Source organism: Haemorhous mexicanus, chromosome 2 (genome assembly GCF_027477595.1).
Source record: "Haemorhous mexicanus isolate bHaeMex1 chromosome 2, bHaeMex1.pri, whole genome shotgun sequence".
Taxonomy (NCBI): domain Eukaryota; kingdom Metazoa; phylum Chordata; class Aves; order Passeriformes; family Fringillidae; genus Haemorhous; species Haemorhous mexicanus.
In genome coordinates, this window is record NC_082342.1 from 119,897,146 (window position 1) to 119,921,244 (window position 24,099).

At 47.3% G+C, this 24,099-nt stretch overlaps 1 protein-coding gene and 1 long non-coding RNA gene across 4 annotated transcripts in view; both read right to left on the reverse strand.

The window, feature by feature from the left end:
* Positions 1–5,744, reverse strand: part of DYRK1A (dual specificity tyrosine phosphorylation regulated kinase 1A) — a 76,693-nt gene extending 70,949 nt beyond the window's left edge. The window contains exon 1 of the mRNA XM_059840135.1: positions 5,604–5,744. The gene's annotated coding sequence lies outside the window, so the exon portion shown is untranslated. The remainder of the gene's footprint in view (positions 1–5,603) is intronic.
* A 5,442-nt stretch (positions 5,745–11,186) lies between these two features.
* On the reverse strand, positions 11,187–24,029 carry LOC132324125 (uncharacterized). 3 transcript variants are annotated; one of them, XR_009485522.1, is made up of 4 exons: positions 23,749–24,029; positions 23,021–23,653; positions 20,305–20,464; positions 11,197–13,162 (listed from the first exon to the last, which is right to left on the reverse strand). It is a non-coding gene; the product is annotated as an uncharacterized LOC132324125 (long non-coding RNA). The 3 variants fall into 3 exon arrangements; XR_009485524.1 differs by having other exon boundaries at positions 11,187–13,159; positions 23,021–24,029; XR_009485523.1 differs by having other exon boundaries at positions 11,187–13,162; positions 23,021–24,029.
* Positions 24,030–24,099: the final 70 nt, after the last annotated feature.

The following is a 24,099-nucleotide window of genomic DNA, read 5'->3' on the forward strand; positions in this document are numbered from 1 at the left end:
GAAAGGGATTGGGATTGTGTCCCTGTGCCCCACAGGTGACAGCCCACTTGTAGAGCTGCCCCAGCCCTGGAGGAGCTGGAGCTGCTGCAGAGAGCCCAGAGGAGGCTCCAGGATGGGCAGAGGGCTGGAGCAGCTCTGCTGGGAGGAAAGGCTGGCACAGCTGGCATTGCTCACCTGCACAGGAGAAGCTTTGGGCTGAGCTCAGGGTGGCCTTGCAGGGTCTGAAGGAGCCCCAGGGAACCTGCAGAGAGACAATTCCCAGGGGATGCAGGGACAGGACACGCGGAACAGCTTCCAACTGAAAATGTACAGGTTTAGATCAGATAACTAGGCAAGATTTTCTCCCTGTGATGGTGGGGAGGTCTTGGAATAGAATTCCCAGAGCAGCTGGGGCTGCCCCTGGATCCCTGGCAGTGCCCAAGGCCAGGTTGGACACTGGGGCTGGGAGAGCTTGGGACAGTGGGAGGTGTCCCTGCCATGGCAGGGGTGGCACTGGATGGGCTTTAAGGTCCCTTCCAACCCAATCCATCCTGGGATTCCATGAAAAATCTGATTTTATGGGGAAGACAGAGACCCATAGCTGCAATCACACACACCCAGCATTTGCAGGAATGCTCCTTTCCTGCACAGGGCCTGCCATAACAATCTCAGTTTCTGAAGGAACACTCTGACATTGACAGAAAGTCACCCCAAGTACAAGAGCACAGAATTCTAAGCTTAGGAACATCTCATGATGGTGAAAAATGTGCATTAAGCTGTTATTTCACAACACCGACCTAGTGTTTGTTGTATTTACGAGGTAACTTCTCTAGCAATGAAAACTCCCAAGATCTTGTAACACTAACAAAGAAATCAATGCACTTCTAACACTAACTCTGGCACAGCATTACATTAATGCCTCATTATCCACAAGTTGGAAAGAATGACAATAAAGAAGCCAGAATCATGATCCTGGAAAGTTACTGGGCTTCCACTATCAATCAGATTTTGAAAGAGTGTATGGAAATGGAATTGTCTGTGGCCACACACCCCCTCTATGTATTTAATGCAGAAGTCCTGTTCAAACTGCATTTAAAAATTGGAATAGATGTGGTTCTACAGCTGTGAGTAGGGAAAAGCTGTGGTTACAACCAGACAGGGCAGAGATCAGGGTGAGGGAACTCTCAGTGAGCAGGACAATACAGAACTGAGGAAGTACCAACACATTCACTTCCCTGACAATGTTTCTCTCCTCTTTTAACCCTTCCTCGAGTTTTAACTCAAACTGAGACCAGGGGCACAAAACTGCTCCCTCTGTAAAGGAGATGCCTGGGTTCCAACAGGACCAGAGTAAATGAGTTATTAGCAGTTTATGGAGTTCACAGAAGCACAAATCATGAGCTGAACACATTCAGGGAATGGGGATTTGGAATTAAATGCTGTTTGCAGTCAGGAAACCACAAAACCAGCGAACAACAGGTTTTGGGGACACTAAGATTTAAAAGTTTCACTGGCAAGTTCAATTTAATTATTAAAATTATTTACTTATGCTTTTGTGAACTAGTCATCCTACTAATTTGATTTTTTTCCAGTAACTCAACAAAATTCAGTTTCATTTATTTCCCATTATTTTTTGAAGGAATGACTCTGCCATCAGAAATCAATTTGTACATTTCCATCCTCTCTGATTTCACCATCCAAACAGTTACCAAAAAGAAAGAGGAAACTTTTTAACACAAAGAGGTATTAATGTATTATTAACTATTCCTTTAACTGACTCACAACACAGTCTATTTTTATTTGCCTCTGGGGGAAAAGAAAAAGGGGGGGAAAAAGGAATGCTAGGAGGCTTTGGAACTTTATGTAACAGCAATTGAAAGCTTGGTCTCTCACAGCTGGAACAAAACTGACTCTTAATGGACTTAATTTTACTTTCATTTACTCACTTTCACTTTCAGGTACTTGGTGCTACCCAGAGCTGGAAACTTTGCATGGAGAATGTTTACAAATAGGTGTCAGCTCGTGGTGTTTCAGTGACAGAAGCATTTCCCTGCCTGTCCAAAATTCTGAGCTGGGATTTGACAGATTTTGTTTTCATACAGGGGCCTGAAGCAGCACCAGTTTCCCACTGTATGGATGCAGGCAAAGCTGCTGGGAATTGTCTCCCACATTTCCCTGGCCCTTCAGTGGAGACTCTCCCCAAAGATCATAAGGACAGGACACCTTGGTATAAACAAGGAGATGATAAAGCCAATACCCTTCAAAGTGAGCCATTCCAGGGGTTAGGACACAGCAGAGCCCTGCTCTGGAGGAATGAAATCTGTTGGTACCAGCAAAAGCAGCCCAGTTATTTTCCCAGTAATTTTGGGATAAATGAGAATCAAATGCAGAATTTTACCTTCCTTCTCCAAAAGAGGAAAAAATGGATAAAGCAATGAATAATCACTGCAATTCTACTGATATGTTGTGTCACCTTGAAGAGCCAGCACTGGGGAACTCCACATATGGAGCATGTCTTTGTGGAGTAACCATTCCTGATTTTCCAAAGTTTCTCTGGCCCTCTAAGGCATCCAAAGACTACAGTTCCCATAAGCCTCCTCCTGAAGGACCCGTGGAGGTGAGGAAGGAAAGGAAGAGCATTCCCCTTCTCCTCATTACTTCTTTCTCCCCTCAGAAGCTCACAAGAAAAGCAGTTGGCTCAGGCAGGCTTTTGGTATTATTTCAAATAATAAAAATAATAACAAATAACGAAAAAAAGTCTTAGAACAAAAAAGAACTCTCATTGCATAAACATCAGTCTGAGTAGCCAGAAAGTTATTACATAATTTTGTGAAAATGTATTTCTTATCAAGCTCTTTGCAGAGATGAAACTGTAAACTCAACAAATAATGTATTGTACTCAGTTATAAAGACAAAAGCAGCAGTTCTCTGTAAATAATCCTATTCTACAACAACAGATCTATTTACAAAAGGATTTCAGAAGTTATACAACTCCCATAATATAAAGGTATCAGAAAGTTTTGCACTTTAATGTGGAGAACAGCTCTCCAAATGACATTCAAAATGACCATGGAAAGGCTAAACAGATACCAGGCTGCAATTCTCACCCCAAACCACAAACTGTCACACAACTTCCAACCTGCAGTCCCACAGCCAGGATTAAAAGCACCTGAAATGAACAGGTTTTAAGAGGAATTCCCAAAAGATAATCTAATTATAGCAACAAAAAGTGCTTTTTTTGGTACCAATTGTTTTTAGTCTTCAAATCAGCACCCAGCTGAGCTCAGATGAAGCTGTGAAATGCCTGCATGGCAAATAAAAGCTCCGTTTTTGAGTGTTTATTCTTTTCACATACCATCCGAGCAGGTGGTCCACTTTCAAACATGACTTGAAGATGTGGCACATGTAAGCAAGTCTGTCCTAATTAAATGTCACTTGAAAAGCTCCACCAAGGCACAGTTTTTCCCGGACACCAGTGGTGCTCTGCTGCTTTGTTTAAACTCTCAGCCACTTTGCAGAAGTCTCCGATGGCCATCAGGTGCTAATCCCCACCCTGCACCACCCCCAGAGTCCCAAACGGGATCGATCCCCGTGAGTCCCCGGTGTTTCACACGAGGAAGGGAACCCTGCCCATAAATCGGCACTGAAAGGGAGACTCTTGGCTGCTATTAGGTAAAATTATCCTTGTCACTGTCCAGCTGGGGGAGGGGACGCCAGTGACAAGTCCTAAATCCACCCGAGTATTGATGCAGGAACTGTAACACTCGCTGCTCCTGTAACCAACCCTACCTGTAAGCCTGGAAACAATATCAAACTCTTGACCTATTGCCCTCCTGGCTTAAGAAAACCCTGCCGGCTCTTCAATTCTGAACAAGACATACTTCCTTCACCCAAGGAATATTCCAAAGCCATGAATTAAACTCAATAAGCTTCATAAACTTGGATGGAATTTTTAATTCACAGCAGAAAATGTAAATTTAACACTTCACACACATATTCTACTTCAGACTGCAAATAAAAAGTCTGGTTCTAAATAATTCATGTAAGCCAAAAACATGAAGCGTAGCCTACAAAAGTATCTATATATACACACACCAAATATATATAGATAATAGTTAACAAATACTAGCTCAGAGTTATTTTCAGTGTTATTATTCTAATTCTATAAAGTATAATTAATTTTCCAAAAATATCCAACCTACAGAGGTTGGGGGAAGGGCGGCGTGGAGAAAGAGAGAAACAAGTTTACCAAAACTTTTTAGGGCAACAGACTATTCCAAGGAGGGAGGTTAAATTCTGCTTGGTTACAGGCAGAGAATTAAACACTAACAGAAACTAAATGTTTGCTAATTTATCACCAGATATCATCTAAGCGTTCTTCAACTTCACACACCTTTCCTGAGGAAAAGGTAAGGAAACACCAAGAAGATAATAAAAAAAAGTTGTTAACTTGTTCAAACCCAGGCCCCCATGAAACTCCATCCACCTCACTGTGACTGCAAGTATCTCCTGGCAAAAGTTACCAGCACACTCTGGTTCGGATTCAACCAGGATGGTTGTCAAAAACACGCTTGTCGACTTATTTTGGAGTCAGTTACTCTGTCTTCGTTGATTTTAAATAACAATAAATGTTCATTTCCCCCGATGGCTGTGGAGTAATAGGACAACTAAGTAACAGCAGCAATCTAGAGACATGATCAAAGAAGCCCTACGTGGTCTTTGGACAGGCTAAACCCAAAACTTCAAAGCCGGCTGAGATTCACAAACACGCCAATTTCTAAATTTCGAATTGCAGGACGTGAAAATGCGTTTTGTGATCCCGCGGCGGCGGGAGGGAACTCTGGCCACTCCAGAGGAGCACCCAGTGCATCCGAGAAGAGCTCCAATTCCTCCAGCAGCACAAAGCTGAATCCCTAAAAGGCCGCGGCCAGCTACTAAAATATGGAACCAGGGAATCATTAATGATGGAAAAGACCTCCGAGATCATCGAGTCCAACCTACGGCCACCTTGTCAACCAGACCGCAGCACCGAGAGCCACGTCCAGCCTTCCCTTAGAGACCTCCGGGGACGGTGCCTCCACCAGCTCCCCGGGGAGTGCCCGTGTGTCCCTGCCTGTCCCTGTGCCTGTGTGTCCCTGCGTGTCCCTGTGTCTATTCCCAACGCTGCTCCCTCCTCCTCCCCACCCCCACCGAAGGGATGACAGGCACCTCGCTCAGGTAACTCCTTCCCCATCTTCCCCGCACCTTCCCCACCCGCCCCACCGGTCCCTCACAGGTGCCGGGGCATCCCAATCCTCCCCTACAACAGGTGATGCTCCAAGTCCTGCCGCCCTCCTCGCCGCCAGCCCGGCCCGAGCCCTCGCACCCGCCCACCGCAGGGCGTTGCGCATAACACCGAGAGGCTCCGGGCGAGCTCCCTTCCTCCATCGCCGCTCCCAAGGCCCGGGAAGCCACAGCCGCGCTCCAAGGGGAAAAAGGCCGCGGGCTGCGGAGGGGCGGGCGGCGATGGATCCCGGCCCTGCCGCCGCTCCCGCTCTAAGATGGCAGCGAAGCGCTGCGGCCCCTCCGCCGCGGGCCCGGGCGAGGCGGCCCCGGCTCGTCCCGCGGTGCGGCGTCTCACTCACCCGTGCGGCGGCTTCTCCCGGGGCGAGGCCTCTCCCTCCGCGGGGCGAGCGCCGGGCGCGTCCTCCCGCTCTTCCCCGGGGGCCTCGGTGGCGGCGGCGCCTCCTCCTCCCTCGGGCCGCGGGTCTGCCCGCGGTGGGAAGGGGAGCCCGGGCGGCCCGGCGGGTCCCCGGCCGGGCTCTGGCTGTTCGCTGCCCTCACAAAATGGCGCGCGGTCCAAACCTGCGCAGCGCCCGGCGGCGGCTCGGCCTCGCCTCGGCTCGGCTGCGATCGGCGGCCTGAGCCCCGGCCGGGAGCGCGGGGACAGCGGCGGGGGGAGCGGGAGGAGCGGGAGGAGGAGGAGGAGGAGAAGGAGGAGGAGGAGGGGATGGGGGGAAGCGCAGCGCCGTACCGAGCCCCCGGGAACTCCTCGCTCCCTCCCTCCCTCCCCCGCCTGCCAGCCGCTACCTCCTCCCCCTCCCTCCCTCCCCGCCCGCTCCTCCTTCCCTCCCTCCCTTCTTCCTCACGAACCGGCTTCGCTTCCCGCACCGCCGCCGCCGCCGCCTCAAGCCCGGCCGCGCATCCCCGGCGGGACCCTCGGAGCGCACTTTTTTTGCGTCCCTTCTTTTCCTTTCGCGGTGGAGGTCGGAAGAAGGAGAAAGAAAAAAAAAACTTTAAAAAATAACAATCCCCAAGATTCTGGCGGAAATGGAGCTCTTTGCTCTTGGTTTTTTTTTTATTATTATTATTTTATTTTATTTTAATTTTTAAATATTTTTTTAAATTTAAAAAAACCCAACTGACAAAATGGCGGCGGGGGCGAGCCTGTTGCCATGGCAACTGTCAATCACCCGCGGCCGGGCGGGAGACGGCGCTGACGTGGGGAGGCAAGGGCGGGCCGCGCTCGCCATGGCAACGGCTCCTTCCCCCTCCTTCTGATCCGTGCCCGCCCGCCCTCCGGCGTGTGACGGTATCGGCGGCGCTGCGGGTCGGGATGGCCCCGGCGGGGCGGGGAAGGGGAGCGGCCGCCATTCCCGGTGAGGGGGGGGGACCCGGCGGTTGAGGCGGTGCCGGCCCCGGCCCGCAGGGGGCGCCGGGAGAGCGAGGCCGAGCCCGCCGGGGCTTCCCGCCCGCCGCCTGTGGGGAGGGACAGGGCCCGGCACGGCCCCCTCGGAACCCGAGACGTTCCCGAAAAACCGTTCAAAAAACGCCCTGCGAGGAGCCCGGAGTGCCTCAACCTGCTGAGGGAAGGCTTCTCTCCCCTCCCCTCGGCATTGCGTCCACGGGTCTTTCTCGACCCGCTTAAAAATATCGCTCCCGAAAAACGACTTGGAAAATGTGCTAAAAGTCGTCCCGTGTGGGAACCCCGACATGCTGGGGGAGTCACAGGATTCTAGAAGGTTTCTTTCCCCTCAGAATTGCATCCAGGGGTTTTACTCGGCCCCTCAGAAAATCTGTATTCCCCAAGAACAAGTTAAAACACGCACTAAAAGTCATCCAGTGCGGGAGCCTTGAGCTGCTCAGGGAAGAATTTCTGCTTGGAATTCCGTCCAGGGTTTTTCTAATTCTCATCAGAAAAAAAAAAATACATTCCCCCGCATGTGAGTTAGGTGTGGGAGCCTCAAGCTGCTGAGGCAAAGCTCCTTTCCCCTCAGAATTGCATCCAGGGGTCTTTCTCATTCCCCTCTGAAAAATCAATATATTCCCCAAAAAATATTTTAAAATGCACTAAAAGTAGCTTGGTGTAGGAGCCTTGAGGTGCTGAGGGAATCACGGAATAAAAGGCTCTTTTCCCCAAGGACTTGCATCCAGGGGTCTTCCTCATTCCCCTCAAAAAATCAATATATTTCCCAAAAAATGAGTTAAAATATGCACTATAAGTAGCCCAGTGTGGGAGCCTCGAGCTGGTGACGGAAGGCTCCTTTCCCTTTGGAATTGCCGGATCAGTGCTTCCAGCCTAAATCTGTGACAGGGGGTTTTTAATTTTTTTTTTTTTTTTAATTTCTGGAATGCCCACAAAGATCAAAAAGTAGAGTCTGGCCTTTATCTAATACTTTAATTCTGACGTGTGATACTTTAATCTAGTCGTTTCAGTTCCCAGCCAGCCTCCTTGGAGAAATTAGGACATGTTACTTGTTCCATTTGCTTTTTCTTCCTGTTTTAATATTTTTTTAATCTTGGCTTAAAAGGTGGAAATAAGCAGCCAAGGATTGGCAGACGGATGCAGCCACAGCCAAAGCCCCCCAAATAATTGAAGTGTTGAGAATTTTACTTAAATTGTGTGATCACAAAATCCCAGAGTGGGTTGGGGTGGAAAGGACCTTAAAGCCCATCCAGTGCCACCCCTGCCATGGCAGGGATACCTCCCAGTGTGCCAGGCTGCTCCAGCCCCAGTGTCCAACCTTGGGCACTGCCAGGGATCCAGGGGCAGCCCCAGCTGCTCTGGGAATTCTATTCCAGGGCCTGCCCACCCTCTCAGAGAGAAAATTTTTCCTAATATCTGATCTGAACCTGTAATTTTTCGATGTGAAGCCATTCCCTGGGTGCTGTCCCTGCATCCCCTGGGAATTGTCTCTCTCCAGCTTTCCTGGGGCTCCTCCAGGCCCTGCAAGGCCACCCTGAGCTCAGCCCAAAGCTTCTCCTGTGCAGGTGAGCAATGCCAGCTGGGCCAGCCTTTCCTCCCAGCAGAGGAATATCCTAAAACTCATCCAGTGCCACCCCTGCCATGGCAGGGACACCTTCCACTGTCCCAGGCTGCTCCAAGCCCAGTGTCCAACCTGGCCTTGGGCACTGCCAGGGATCCAGGGGCAGCCCCAGCTGCTCTGGGAATTCCATCCCAGGGAAGGATTTCTCCCAGATATCCCATCTAAACCTCTCTTTTTCAGCTTAAGGCCATTCCTGTTTGTTTTGTCACCCCAGTCCCTTGTGAAAAGTCCCTCTCCAGGGACAGGGGTGCACAGGGAAGAGCAGGGGAGTTGTGGGACCACCCCAGGAGTGACAGTGAGGTGTTTGGTGAGTTGGAATTTTCTATGGAACTGCACCTTCCAGCCATGGGAGGTGCTGAGGAGCACCGTGATTTAAGTGGTCCTTTCTCATTCCCCTCAGCCCCAGAAAGATTTGAGGTCACTTGGAGCTGCTTTTGACACTTCTCTCATTGACTCTGAGCGGGGCCAGGAAGTGGCTCTTGTCCTGGGATGTGGAAAGGAACACCTGAGGGAGCAGGGAAGGGGCTGAGCCTGGAGAAAAGGGGGCTCAGGGGGGACCTCACTGCTCTGCACAGCTCCTGCCAGGAGGGGCAGGGAAAGGAGGAGAGGAAATGGCCTCAGATGGCACCAGGGGAGGCTCAAGTTGGAAACTGGGAAAGAAAATGTCCCTGGCAGAGTGGTCAGGCCTTGGGCTGAGCTGCCCAGGGAGGTTTGGAGTCCCTGGAATTGTCCCAGAGCAGTCTGGATGTGGCCTTGGGGACAGGGTTTGGGGTGATGCTGGTGGGGCTGGGGTGGCACTGGGTGATCCTGGAGGGCCCTTCCCACATGGACAATTCCAGGATCTCAAAGGCCTCTGCCCAGTCCCTCAGTCAGGAAGAACAGCTCCACTCTCAGAGAGGAGCATGGGGGCATTCCCTGAGGATTTTTTCCCCTCTAAAATCTCTTTCTGGTCTGTGTGAGTGCAGTGACAGAATAGTTTCTCTGTTGCTCAGTGTAGGTAACTACAAAGCTCACAGAAATTTCTTACACTGTTCACTGCATTACTGTAACTTCCTGGGGTTTGGGGTTTTTGTCAGGTTTTGAGGGTTAATTTTGCTAACACTTAAAAATGTTACAGAGTTTTCAAGAGTTTGTGCATTTGCTCATCCTCTACTTTTATTTTGCTGGCTATGCCCAAGCTCTGGCACCTTGGGCAGGAATAAAATGTCCTTTGAAAGGTGATGGCATCTTTTTAAAATGTTATTTTCCAGCACAAACAACTAGATATTTTTGGGGTTTTTTAAATTTTATTTGGATAATGAATAACCTGCATGGTACAAAAGTGTTCTCTTCAATATCCATTTCATTAAAAAGCCAGGGGAGGTTCAGGTTGGACATCAGGAGGAATTTCTTCCTGGAAAGGGTTGTCAGAAACAGAACTTATGTTCTCTGCTGGAGGCTTAGGGATCCTCCAAGCTGGGATTCCTCCAGAATTCTGCCTCACCTGGAAACTTTGCACAGAGTTGTGATCTGGATGAAGGGAATCCGAGTTCTTGCTTATCAAAAATTATCAAATTTTACTCCGTTTTTATTTTCTTTAGGAAGGGAGGGACTGCCAAGACAGGAATGACTTGAGAGTCCTTTTTTTTTTTTAACTCTCCACCACAAACTACCTGGAGTAGGTTTGCGGTGCTTGAAAACAGGAGGTTGTGTACATTCTACATGAATTACTGGACAGGCTCATAAGAAATACTTGGATTTCTCTTCCTAAGAGACCACCCCTCAGAAAGCAGAATATTTGGGACCAAAAAAACCCAATAATAAGCAGAAAACTTGAGAAAAAATAAGATAAAAGCACATTAAAAATGAGGAGGAAAGAGAGTGGAGAAATGAGTTCTAAGAGAGAAAATACCACACGACATTCTAGGGGAATGGAACAGAAGTAAAAGAAGCAATGAAACAGCTGAAGAGTTGGGATTGCTCAGCCTGGGGAAGAGAAGGATGTGTGGAGACCTCACAGCACCTTCCAGGGTCTGAAGGGGCTACAGGGAAGTTGGAGAGGGACAATTCATCAGGAACGGGAGTGACAGGACATGGGGCAGTGACTTCAAACTGAAAGAGGGGAATTCTGGGTTAGGGATGTGAAGTTGTTCCCTGGGAGGGTGGGCAGGCCCTTGCCCAGGGTGCCCAGAGCAGCTGGGGCTGCCCCTGGATCCCTGGCAGTGCCCAAGGCCAGGTTGGACACTGGGGCTGGGAGCACCTGGGACAGTGGGAGGTGTCCCTGCCATGGCAGGGGTGGCACTGGGTGATCTTTAATGTCCCTTCCAACCCAAACTATGACTCTATGGCAGTGGAGTGTGATTATAGGTAATATATCCCATTTTTTTCCCTTTCCAGCCTTCCTGCATGGAGTAGAGGGGCCCATTTGCCTCTCACTGTGTGCCTTGGAAGGCTTCATTCCCTGATCCCACCTGCCCTTGTAGCCCTGCAGTTTTCCTCCTGGAGCATTTCCATCTCTGTCTGAACTCCAGGCTTCCTTCACAGCAGCCATGGGCACCCTGACTTTTCCAATGCTCAACATTTGTACTTTGGGTACAGGTTTTGATGCAGATGTTGTGTTGGACCAGCAGCAATTCCAATAATCCTCTGTGTCCCGCTGCAAGAGGGGCCTTCTTAGGTCACCTGACCCAAGCTGGCAGATCTTCAAGAAGAATTCCATCAAAATACAGAAGGAAAGGTTCTGCTGTTGTTTCTCCACCAAAGCCACCCCACAGCTCAGTTCCTTTGGTGGGCCCGTGTGTGGTGGTGTTCACAGGGGTCCCAGGACAAGGGAAGAAGAGATGAGAGCCTTGACTCCATGTTTCAGAAGGCTGATTTATTATTTTATGTTATATATTATATTAAAAGAAAATGGTATATTAACACTATACTAAAAGAATAGAAGAAAGGATTTCATCAGAAGGCTTGAAAGGAAAGGAATGATAAAATCTTGTGAGTGACTGAGAGTCCGAGACAGCTGGACTGGGATTGGCCATTAATTAAAAACAACCCCATGAGACCAATCACAGATGCACCTGTTGCATTCCACAGCAGCAGATAATTATTGTTTACATTTCATTTCTGAGGCCTCTCAGATTCTCAGGAGAGAAATCCTAACAAAAGGATTTTTCATAAAATATGTCTATGACACCCCTGTCGCTGTAGGACACAAAATAAAACAACGTGGATACTGGAACTTCTGAGGTAAAAAGAAGTTTAATTTCTGACTTGAACATTTATAGGCTTTCAAAAGTGACAGTGGATTGGAGGATGACAGTGCCACCTCTCCAATGACACTGGACAAACCAACAGTCCATCAAATTTCTCCTCCTCCAGAAAAGAATGTAAACCAATAATTATTTACATAAAACTGTGTGAGAAAGTTTGTTACACAACGTAAACATCAGAAGGCTTAGAAGAACTTAGAAGAACAGGGCAACTGTTCTAGGCCCAACCCCAAGTGAAGTCCCAGCAGAAGTTCTCCTCCATGGGTTACATCATCAACACTTCCCAGAGCACCGTGGCAGCTCCCAGACAGCCTCAGTGCCATCATCTGGAGGGAGCAGCTTGTGTTTCGCCTGTCAAAAAGGTGCTGCTAAGGAACTAATGTGGTCCAGCTCTTTTTAGGCCAGAGGGGTTGCCATGGTAACCCGTTGGGATGGAGATAGATCAGTTTTTGAGTCATCATCAGAGCCAGCTTCGATAGTACCGGCTTTGGATTGACAGCCAGAGCTGCACATTGTGTAGGCTGGCACGCCTCTGGACCAGAAGGTCCTGGAACGGCTGCTGGATCAGCCTTGTTCCCAAAAAAAAAGTGCATCTCCCTGAGTTCTCCCTGATACTCCCTGGAATTTTGTTCCTTGGTGTTCACACTCATGGGGAAGGTCACACTCCTGAGCATGAAAAGTTTTTCTTCCGGTTTAAAACATGAGGCAGGAATTTCTGGACATCAGGAGGAAAGGTTTTTTTCATGGAAATGGTTGTTAAGTATTGGAAGAGGCTGCCCAGGGAGGTTTGGGGTCCCCATCCCTGGAGGTGGCACTGAGTGCTCTGGGCTGGGGACAAGGTGGGCATGGGGCACATCTGGGACCTTGTGATCTTGGAGATCTTTTCCAACCTCTGTGAAAATCCTTCCCCAAAACCAAGGAGTTGCTGGGGAAGAAGTCTCCTAGAAAAAGTGTTAGTTATCCCAGGGAAAGTGCATATTTGGAAGTTGTATCCCAGAAGGCCTCCTAAGACCACTTTCCATGATAAATACATTTGTGGAGTGCAGAACAGTTCCTGTTGAAATCAGACATTCTGAAGAATTGTGATTCTTTAAAACTTTTGTAAATCAAGGGCTACATTATCAGGTATGTCTCCACCCTCAATTTCCAACTTTTAGAGGAATCTGGTTTCCCTGTGTTAGAAAACATGGAAAACAAACAAAAAAGATTAAATTAATCATAAAGTTCCCCTCACATCCAAAAGGATCAGTGCAATCCATGGCTCTTTAAAAATCTTTGGTTCTGCTGACTGTAACATCTACACCTGTTCAATTTCCAGCTTGTGCTTCTCTGTCAGAATTCCTGGAAGAGTCAAAAACTGTCCTCAATTCCATTGAAATTCCATTCCTCTTTCTCTGGCCCCTTCCCTTTTCCATACCAATTCCCTGCTCTCTTGTGCAGCAGGATTGGTGTCTTTGCTGGCCAAAATGAAAACTTGCTTCTTGCTGTCAGGAGAAAGCTCCTTGTGCAGCTTCCACAGGGATCTTGTTCTTGAAATTCCAGACCATGATATTTGTGGTATCCTGACACAAATCCATTCAAGAAAGTTCTTAGAAGTATGTTCTGCTTGGTGTCCACTTGATCAACCTCCTGCTAGCAAAGAGAAAGAAATTGTGATGAATTTTAAATATTTTTTTCTAAAATTGTCACTTAGGGAACTTCATTAGGCTAAGAAGTCATTCTTCAGTAGAAGCAGGAATGCTTTGTTGTCTGTTCCTTTTTCCCTCCCAGATCCTCTATCCCATCCCAGTTCAGAAGAAAGATGGAGAAAGACTTTTTACAAGAGCATGGAGTGATGGGACAAGGAGGAATGGCCTTCAGCTGAAAAAGTAAATTTAAATTAGAGATTACAACAAAATTATTTACTATGAGGGTGGTGAGGCCCTGGCACAGGGTGCCCAGAGAAGTCCAGAGCTCAGTCACTGCACAGGAAAGTTCTTCCTGATGGTCAGGTGAAACTTCCATAACAGTTCAGCTTTTCCCAAAGTGAGAGATGGTTTAGGGATTAGCCAGGATCAATCCTCCACCCAGCCACCAGCTCCCAGAACTCCTCTGAATCTCTTTATTCACCACCTCTGCCCAAGGTGGCTCTGTCAGAGGTGGTTGAGCACTGTGAGGAATAAAAATCCATTGCAAGAGCTGAGGGTCTAATCAAGGGCTGATCCACTCAGAAATATGAACCAGAACAAAGAGTTTGTATTTTCTGCAGAGGAGCTGTGTGTACCTCCCCTCCCTGTGAGGTGCATTTCAGTTCCTGGGTGTCCCCACTGCCAGGCCCTGGAGCTGCTCGGTGCCATCACTAATGTAGGCTAATTGCTCTGGGGGCCAGCACTCCTCTTTTGTAGGACACCATTTTTAGGGCCTGCATTTCCCCTCTCTGAGCTATTCCAGGGAGCTGCAAGGCAAGGTCAGTGCTGACCTTCTGCTGAGATCCCTGCTGGAATTCCAGAGGGACCAGCCAGGCCTGCAGGGCCCAGTCCTGCCAGGATGGAGCTCCCAAAATAACTGCTGGGCAGGGCTGTGCTCCCAGGGCAGGGAGATCCCTGGAGCACTCCAGAGCAGCTCCCCCAGGCTGGTGAAACTCTGGAGAGGGCACAACACCACGGGCACCTGAGAGGGAAGCACTGGGCACCAACCTGAAACTGCTGTGGGAGGGACAATGGCACCCAGACCATCTGGGGCTGGAGCCATGGGTAAATCAGGCCCCAGTTCCCTCTGAGGTGTAAAGGGGTGCAGGAGTCCAGAAAACCTTACAGTTCTCCATCCCCCTCCTTTTAAAGATGCTTCAGGGCTCCCTAATCCCACTGTCACTGTCAGGGAGCCCCAGCTGCAGAACTGCCAGGGTGAGTTCAAAACCAGCCATGCAGGAGTCCTGGCTGTCAGGTGTCAGGACATCAGGAAACTCTGCAAAGGGTCCCAAAACCAAAACCAAATCTGGGGTGGAATCACAGAATCTGCTGTGGGTTGGAAGGGACCATAGAGGAGTGACAGCACAAGGGGGAATGGCTTCAAACTGACAGGAGGTGGGATTAGGTGGGATATCAGGGACAATTCCTGAGGGTGGGCAGGCTCTGGAATAGAATTCCCAGAGCAACTGGGGCTGCCCCTGGATCCCTGGCAGTGCCCAAGGCCAGGTTGGACACTGGGGTTTGGAGCAGCATGGGACAGTGGGAGGTGTCCCTGCACTGGCAGGGGTGGCACTGGGTGGCCTTTGAGGTCCCAGCCCAAACCATTCTGGGATCTGTGATTCCCTGATAGAAGGAATATTAAAAAATGGCTTTAAACTGGGGAGAACTGGTAGGCACTGGTAGCACAGTGGAAGATGAGGTGTTTTGCTTGTTTAAGTGATATTTCATAAACATTCCTTTGTTTCCCAAGAAATCTGTCAGGTTTGAAATTGTCCAGTGGCCTCGGTAAAGTTGGCAAATCTGTGGAGCTGGAAAAGATTGCACCGAGCAGCAGCTGCACAGGAAACTCTCTGAGGCAGGGGTTGCACCAAACCACTTCTCTGCTCTGTGCTTACAGCACTGCTCACCAGTTCTTTCCTTTCTGGAGAATAAAATTTTCATAACTCCAGGCATTTTGTATTTTTGTGTGCAGGGCCCATCAGGTTGAGGAATAAATTGAATTAGATGATGGTTTTACATCTCTTTCCACTAAAACATCCTCTCCTGAGTTCTCACATCCACAGGACACACAACACTCGTGCTCCCAGCACAGAAAGTTTCTCTCTTGGTTTATTAAACCAAATTACAAAAAACAAAAGCTTAAAGATCACCTCAATCCCATTGTTTTTCCCTCTTCCAACCTATGTGTAACAGCAAATCTTTTCACAATAAACCTCAACTGAGTTTTGATATATTGACAGAGCAGTTTTTGAAAGGGATTACCTCAAAGAGATGAAACTGAACTCCTGAACCCAAATTCCAGGCAGAACATAAAGATTTCCAGTTAAAAATTAAAATCAAACTAAATGAAAAGCATTGAAAAAATTCCAAGTAGCCAAATGCACCGGTAGAATTATGAATATTTTAAAAATTCAGTGTAACATAACCTACTCTAGATATTTATTTTATTTATTCTATTTGAATAAACTCTAGTTTATTCTAGGTGTATGAGTAATGTAAGTCTCAACTTTGACACAGAAAAGTCTAAATTAATACATTTCAAAGAATTCTGTTAATTAAATACTAATTAGTGCCAATTATATAGATAAAAACCAATGCTCAAATTTACACAGGAACTTTGTATCTGGGATGGACAGAGCACACAGAGGATTTTCCAACATGACACATCAGGAAGAGAACACTTCCTGACCTTATTTTGGGGATTTGAGGATAGTTTGGGAGGTTTTGTGTGTGTCCAGAACGTTCAGGCTGAGACAAACATTCAGCTGATCCTTGTTTGTTTGGTTTCCATTGTTTGCAGGTTTGCCAAGCTTTAACTGCTTGCAAGAAGTTTCCTGTCCTGGGTGTTGCTTCAGGCTGATTTTTTATTCTTTAAACCTCCCCAAGGTTTTTTTTCCCTTCTGTTTTAAGTGGAAGGAACAAGGAGAATTTGGGGGTTTTTTTGGAAGGGTAATATTTTGGTCAGGGAAATTTATAAGCAACTTCAAGTTTCAAAGGCTGAAAACAGCAGCTAAAAAATATTTCTTGCCTAAATTGTCACAAGAAAGAACTTTTTGTTGTCTTTTTTATGTTGCTTTTCAAGGCAGTGAAATTGATATGTAATAAATTATAGTAAATATGCCAAGCCTGTGCTATTAATTTTTACCCAAATTCCAGATTCTGAGCATCACCTTCTTAGCCAAAGGGACAACAACACAAGGTTTTTACAGGCAACAGGGATCTGTTCCACGGGGGGAAAAATTCCTTAAAAGTTACTTCCAAAAGGGGAAACTTTTCCAAATATTTTCTGTTCCTTTTCCCAAGTGTCCTAAACCCCAAACCCAGGGCTCTCTGCAGCAGCTTCACTGTCCTTGAAGGCCATGGCTGAGGGTGGGAGGGAATGCTGGGATGAGGAGTTTGCTCCAAAATTCTGTTTTTCAGAGTTGGCATGGTGAGATCCCAGAATTACAGAAACACAGAAATCCCAGAATCCCAGGAAGGTTTGGGGTCAAAGGGACCTCAAAGCCCATCCAGTGCCACCCCTGCCATGGCAGGGACACCTCCCACTGTCCCAGGTGCTCCAAACCCCAGTGTCCAGCCTGGCCTTGGGCACTGCCAGGGATCCAGGGATGGAATTCCATCCCAGCCCTGCCCACCCTGCCAGGGAACAATTCCTCATTCCCAAGATCCCATCTGCCCTGCCCTCTGGCACTGGGAGCCATTCCCTGGGTCCTGTCCCTCCATCCCCTGGGAATTGTCTCTCTCCAGCTTTTTTGTCAGCTCCTTCAGGTCCTGGAATCCTTTTTAAGATGTCTGGAAGAGAACTGCACACACTGCTCCATGCACAGAGAACTATGGATTTATACCAGGCCAGGTGTGCTCTGGTTTGTTCTTTATTTTGTGCTCTTAATAATTCCAAATATTTGATTTGTTTCTCTCAGTAAAAGGGAACATTGTGCCAATATTTTCATGGCAATATTAATCAGAACCCAAAGATCTCAGTTGTGAGTAGAAAACCAACTAAGAGCCCACCCTTATGTACACAGAATTTCCCCCCTTGTGCACTACTTTACTCCATCAGATTTCCCCTGCCATTTTTTTATCCAGTCCCTCAGTCTTGTAAGGTCTTTATTCAGGTCTCCAGCCAGCCCCTTTAACTGCACCTCACTTTGTCCTGTGCCTTTCCTTTACCTGAACACCTCAATACCTTCAGCAGGCTGGGGTGTGTCCCTGCCCAGCCCCTCTCTCCAGATCATGAGGAATGCATGAAGCAGCACCAGGCACAGCACAGCTCCCTGCAGACTCCTCCTGTGACCTCCCCTTCTCTGAAAACTGACCTTTTAGTGCTGTTTCATTTCTTTCCTCTCATCCTGCCAGTTTTTGATCCATTCTTCTCTTGCTTCTTTTGCATAAAGGCTTTTCTTAATTATTATTTTCCACGTGGTGCTTTGTCTGGGAAGCTCATTGTCCCAGGAAATCCTGGGAGCACTTAACCATGGATCTTCATGTTTGCCTTCCCCACCTGGTTAGTGGGGAACACACTGGAGGCAGTTCTTCAGCTCTTGGACAACAGGGATTTGGGACAACAGGGATTTGGGACAGCAGGGATTTGGGACAGCATGGATTTGGGACAACACAGATTTCACACGGAGAGCTGTGCCCAGTTCTGCTCCTGCAGGAGAGCCCTGGAGGGGCTGGAGCGTGTCCAGAGCAGGGAAGGGAGCTGGGAAGGGGCTGGAGCCCCAGCAGGGGCTGAGGGAGCTGGGAAGGGGCTGAGCCTGGAGCAAAGGAGGCTCAGGGGGCCCTTGTGGCTCTGCACAAGTCCCTGCCAGGAGGGGACAGCTGGGGGGGTCGGGCTCTGCTGCCAGGGCACAGGGACAGGAGCAGAGGGAACGGCCTCAGGCTGGGCCAGGGCAGGCTCAGCTTGGCCAGCAGCAGGAATTTGCCCATGGAAAGGGTGCTCAGGCCTTGGCAGGGGCTGCCCAGGGAGCTCTGCAGTGCCCATCCCTGCAGGTGTCCCCTGGAGGTGGCACTGAGAGCTCTGGGCTGGGCACAAGGTGGCCATGGGGCACAGCTGGCACTCCCTGGGCTGGGAGGGCTTTTCCAGCCTCAGGGATTTGGGGATTCTGTGGAACTGTCGCATTGTGAACTCAGAGGCAAGAACAGGAACTTTGTTTTCTCTGTGGTTTTGCTTTCTCTGTGTGTTCCTTTAACATCTTGATGCTCTCTGGGCCCTGCCCACTCTGTTCCTGATCCCGAGAGAAAGGATTTGGCTGTGGGAGTTATTCCTCAAGCTCAGCTCAGAGTCATGGAATGCTTTGGGTTGGAAAGGACCTCAAAGCCCATCCAGTGCCACCCCTGCCGTGGCAGGGACACCTCCCACTGTCCCAGGCTGCTCTAAGCCCTGTCCAGCCTTCTATGAAAGTTAAAAATAATTTCCATACTGTCCCTTGCTCCAGTCTAAAATACTGAAAATATATCTTTAAAAACATTAAATCAACAGTTTTGGTTGGTGTCTCCTATCTATCATGGAAAAATCTATTTAAGGGGCTGAGTTACACAGTTTTCCTCCTATTTGACAAGAAAAAAAACTAAAAAATCTGTGTTCAGTGCCTCAGGAAGCTCCAACCACCTGAGCAGTCGGGGTAGAAATATCCTGCCATTAACACACCCAGTTACACACTCCTTACAACCAGGAGAAAAAACTGAGCCATGAATTGTAATCTTACACTTGGAGTTTCCAAAGCTATTTATGTCACAGAGAAATGTAAACAGCTGAGGGTGAGCAGATCACTCACTGGTACAATTTTTTTCCCCTAGACCCAAATCAATATGAAAAAAAAATAAATTTAAAAATTTCATTTTCCATTCCAGTCCCCTTTGAGGTCACTACAAAACTTTGCTTCCACATAAATGTTGGGCACCACAATTTTTGTTTAATACACCTGTCAATGTTTTCAATATCTGCATAAATCCCAAATTGTTTTTCAAGGGCTATCAGCACTCAAAGAGTCAGTCCATTTTAATTTTTCATTCAACTTTTCATTATTATTTTAATATTATTTGAAAACACAAGCACCTTTTTTTAACACTGTATACTACAATTCATTGCTGCTGGATGAATATACAAGTTTTAGTTGGAAAGTTCATTTATTTTGTATTTATTTGTGGTTTTATTCTCCATACCTGTACCCTGCCATAGGTTATTTAAAAATATAGAAAGAAATATAAATTATATATAAATAAATATAAATTCTAAAAATAAATATAATTATATCAATAAAATATAAAAATAAATATAAAATCCCAAACAAATTCCTCCATAACCATCAGTTCTCACACACAAGCCTGCAGAATTCACTGTTTTGTAAAGAGTTTCTTCTTCCACAACATTTTTAAGATATCAGCTTGCCCATCATCATTCAGAATCTCACAACATCAAGGAACAACCTTTTACTAGGAAAAATTACCGAATTAATACCTCATTATTTCATTCTTTAATATTTTTTTCTGATTCCCAAGTACTTTTTATTCAGGATACTCAGTCATTATTTTCTTTCCCTGACAAATTTACTTTTTTTTTTAATGTCTAAACCACTGCTTTTGTCACCCCTGCACATTTTATAACATTATTTTCCTTATTTGCTACTTCTCCTGAGTGGCAAATGAAGCTCAGTGCAATTTCAGTCAGTCCAAGCCCTTTTTAAAGTATCTAATGACAGTTCCTCTGAGGGAATTCCCTTCAAAACTCTGAATTTTGGCTGGAAAATTACTTCATTCTTAAATACCTTTTAAAATCCTTCACCAATATTAATATAATTTATGGGGTTTTTTTCCTTTTATTGTACCTCTCTCAATTTAAACACTTTCTTTAGACTTTCTTCCTGGATGTTTGTTTCATCTCAATCAGCTTTTCTCACCTTACAATGTGAATAATTCAGTTTATTTTGCTGCCTTCTTCAGTATTTTCTTACTAGTTCTTTGAACTCTGATAGACTTTAAAACGTCATTTTTAAAGAAAAGGAAATTTCTGTGCAGTGGGGAAACATTTTAGAAAATATTGGTGAGATTTAATGTGTGTACAGTCCCTTTGTGTGGTGCAGAGATTTTAATTTCATTTTTTATTACCTTCTTTCAGGAACACCACCACTTGTGAGGTGCAGAGCTGGGATTTGATGATTTCTCCACCAAAAAAAAAAGGATTTCAGTTTACTTCCTGTTCTTCAGGGCATCCCTTTTCTTCTCCCATCTCCTTGGTGTTCAAGAGCAGTTTTTCCACCCAGGTGCTCTGAAAAACAATTTGTCAAATGTGATTGGAAACCATGGAATGATCTCAAAATTGTCCAACACATCAACAAGAGTTGAAATTCCTTTTTTATGAGATTTAATCATCTCTGAGATCCTTAAAAGTGTATGACTTTTTGTCATGACTTTATATAAACTGTAGAACTTCTCCCATTGAATTCCTGAAGTTAAATCCCTTCCAACCCAAACCATTCTGTGATTCTACACCACTGGGCTCTGAGCAAAGATTTCAAAACTAATTAAAAAACCCCAAAACCAGAAAAACAGGTTCTGGGTACCCAAAAAAAGTTTGGGCAACCCCAGCTTCCCTAGGTTATCCCAAATGAGGAATGCTGTCATTCCAAACCAATTAATCCATACATTTCAGCTCTGGGTTGAGGCAAATACAGAAATGGAATTATTCTAAACACTGTAAATGTATTTGTTACATGATGATGCCCCAGAAATAACCAGGTAGAAAAGTGGAAGGGGTTTGGAACTGGATGATCTTTAAAGTCCCTTCCAACCCAAGCCATTCCACGAGGACTCTGTGATAACCAGGAACAAAAACGGATGTATGGATCATTCTGAGTTCATTCAGATGTTCCCTTGGCCTTCACTTCAGGTTCATTTGTTACTGGAGTTCCTCTGTTCAGTTCTGGCTCAGCAAAACTTGAAAACAAATGAAGATCCAAGTCAAGTTTGAATCTGGTTGACTCCACAAGTGGAGTTATATCCAAAATGGATTTGAGCAAAATCTCTACCCTCCTGCTTAGTTCTTTGTGATAAACTCAGGAATAACCAGAATTTATTTATTTAATCCTGTTCTTGCAGCTGAACACAGCAATGCATGAAGCAACAGCAGTAACAATTATAGAAATTAAGTGATTAAGAGCTGCCAACCATTTCTACATTAATTCAGAGCTCCTCATCACAGAATCCCAGAGGTGGTTTAGGTTGGAAGGGACCTTAAATCCCATCCAATTCCCCTGCCATGGCAGGGACACCTCCCACTGTGCCAGGCTGCTCCAGCCCCAGTGTCCAACCTGGCCTTGGGCACTGCCAGGGATCCAGGGGCAGCCCCAGCTGCTCTGGGAATTCCATCCCAGCCCTGCCCACCCTGCCAGGAACAATTCCTCATTGCCAAGATCCCACCCAGCCCTGCCCTCTGGCAATTTAAGACCATTCCCCATGGCCTTACAAAAATGTCCTGCCCAGTAACAGGATGTCTTTTGGTTGATCAGAATTATAATTTTACAGGGTATCCACCTCCCACTGAATTATTTTGGAAGATCTCAGTAAAATCAGTGAAAGAGTTTGAGCATCAGAGCAAAAGCTGGAATGTTTGGCACCGAGCCCTCTCATTGTCAGGAGCCTGCTGCATTTGTCCACTTGGAAAATCCACCCCAAATTTGGGCAATTTGAGACTGACAATTTTAGCTTTGTTTGGAAATGGGAATTCCTTCAGAAAATCAAAACTAAAGGGGAAAGGGGCTTCCCAGGGGAATATTGGTGCCCCCAGGCTGGAGGTGGGAAGGGAATTCACCTGTCACTGCCTCTGGGCTGGCAGTGATGACCTGTCCCACATGGGGACATTTCTCACCTTGAAGGAGTTGTTTTATTCCTCCTGCTTTCTGGGTTTAGAGGGGGGGGTTTTGTGGGGTTTTTTTTTTTTTTTTTTGGCTTTGTTTTTTGGGGGGTTTTGTGTTTGTTTCTTTGGTTTTTGTTTGTTTGTTTGCATTTTTGTTTTGCTTTGTTGAGTTTTGGTTGGGGTTTTGTTGGTGGCTGTGGTTGGGTTTTGTGTTTCTTTTTTTGTTTGTTTTGTTTTGCAGGGTTTCTTGGCTGTGGTTTTTATTTTTTGGGTGGTTTTTTTTAGATAATTTTATTTTCTGCACCTGCAGAGCTGCCCCAGCCCTGGCCCAGCCCAGGGAGGAGCTGGAGCTGCTGCAGAGAGCCCAGAGGAGGCTCCAGGATGAGCAGAGGGCTGGAGCAGCTCTGCTGGGAGGAAAGGCTGGCACAGCTGGCATTGCTCAGCTCACAGGAGAAGCTTTGGGCTGAGCTCAGGGTGGCCTTGCAGGGCCTGGAGGAGCCCCAGGGAACCTGCAGAGAGACAATTCCCAGGGGATGCAGGGACAGCACCCAGGGAATGGCTCCCAGTGCCAGAGGGCAGGGCTGGGTGGGATCTTGGCAATGAGGAATTGTTCCCTGGCAGGGTGGGCAGGGCTGGGATGGAATTCCATCCCTGGATCCCTGGCAGTGCCCAAGGCCAGGTTGGACACTGGGGCTGGAGCAGCCTGGGACACTGGGAGGTGTCCCTGCCATGGCAGGGGTGGCACTGGGTGATCTTTAAGTCCCTTCCCACCCAAACCACTCTGGGATTCTTTCCGCAGAAGAGGCACCCTGGGGGTGCTGAGGTCTCTGCCCAGCAGGGTTGGGACACGGGTTCCTGGTGTGCTCCCTGGTTTGTTTGTGGGATCTGTGTTGCCAGGCACAGGGGCAGCTCCTGCCTGCTCCAGCAGGACACGAGGCTCCAGTTCCTAGAAATGAGTAACTCAAGTACCTTGGAAGAAGTTTCCCAAGAAAAACAGCTGATTGTGAAAGTGATGGCAAAACAAATCTTCACACTCAGAAGCAGCTGTGCTGTCCAGGCTTTTATTTTCCTCTTTTGAGCTCTCCTTGGATGGGGTAAAAATAAAACAAAGAAATCCCTCTTTATCTGCCCCGCACTAATTAATGACAGTAATTAGCTACCTGTGTCCTGCCAGTAATATTCAGTGATCCCAGTTAAATGCTCCTTTCTTTTTACAATCACCACTTTCCCTCTCTTCCCTGAAATGTGGGACAATTTGATAGCTCAGTTTTTTTCCCAAAACAGGAGCATGCAGTGGGTTTTGCTAAATTTTCCATAAGCACAGCAGAGGAAGGGACACGGATGGGTTTGGGTACTGAGGGCTGAGGAGGACAGAACCATCCTCCGGGAACTCCCGCCACTGACAAGTTTACGTTTATTTTAACGATGTAAATCAGAATAAAATCTAATTTTAGTGAATAATGCGTGAAAATAATGCCTTAGGAAAGCAATAACATTCAGAACTCGACTCTTGCTTTGGAGATTTCCTTCAGGACTTGCAGTTCCACCGATGGACGAGTCCCGGTTCCGCTGAAATCACGGGAATTCCGTCTGAGGCCACACCTGCAGGAGAAGGCAGCATCTCCCTCAGCCCTCGGCATTCCCACACCGAGCACCTCCGTGCTCCAGGTTTCAAGGAGAAATTCGTCGCTGCGTACTTAGCAAGGCTTTGCCTTCCTGAATTTATCGGACGAGCTGCGGGGAGCCCTGAGGACTGCGGCTGGGCCGGGTTTGGGAACTCAAAGCGATGAATCCCGGTGGAATTAGAACGGAGACAAGTTCGCTCCTCGTTTAGATCGGTGCTTGCGGCTGTGCAATGCACTCAGAAGGATACATTTCAGGACAGCGAGGCATTTCCTGGGCTCCCATTGTCACCGCCCCACAGTCGCGACAGGCGACATTGGCGGGCCGCGCGAGGCGGCGGTGGCCACGCCTACAACTCCCGTCAGCCCGCGCGGTGCCCCGGTTCGCAGCGGGCGCTTCCGGCGCGCAAAGCACGCCGGGATTCG